The sequence below is a fragment of the Tarenaya hassleriana genome, unplaced genomic scaffold (genome assembly GCF_000463585.1).
Source record: "Tarenaya hassleriana unplaced genomic scaffold, ASM46358v1 Cleome43, whole genome shotgun sequence".
NCBI classification, from domain to species: domain Eukaryota; kingdom Viridiplantae; phylum Streptophyta; class Magnoliopsida; order Brassicales; family Cleomaceae; genus Tarenaya; species Tarenaya hassleriana.
The window spans coordinates 800,713-801,012 of record NW_010967059.1 but is presented as its reverse complement, the minus strand read 5'-3'; positions in this window follow the sequence as shown (position 1 = coordinate 801,012).

Below are 300 nucleotides of genomic sequence, written 5' to 3'. Positions count from 1 at the left end.
AAAGAGATGATGAATGCTATGTTAATAAGTTCTGGATCTCCTCAGAACTTGTGGGGGGAAGAAGTGATTTCTGCTAATTTTGTATTAAACAGAGTGCCCCACAAAAGGCTTGACAAAACATACTTGGTATGATAATTATCAAGACACAAGACGGTTATACGTTATCCCAAAGTCATTATATAAAACAAATCTTAGAGAGATTTGAGAGAGATGGAAATTCTGAGGCCAGAACTCCAATTGATGTTAATTCTCATTTGAAAAAACATCACGGTGAGGGAGTTCAACAATTAGAATATTCCA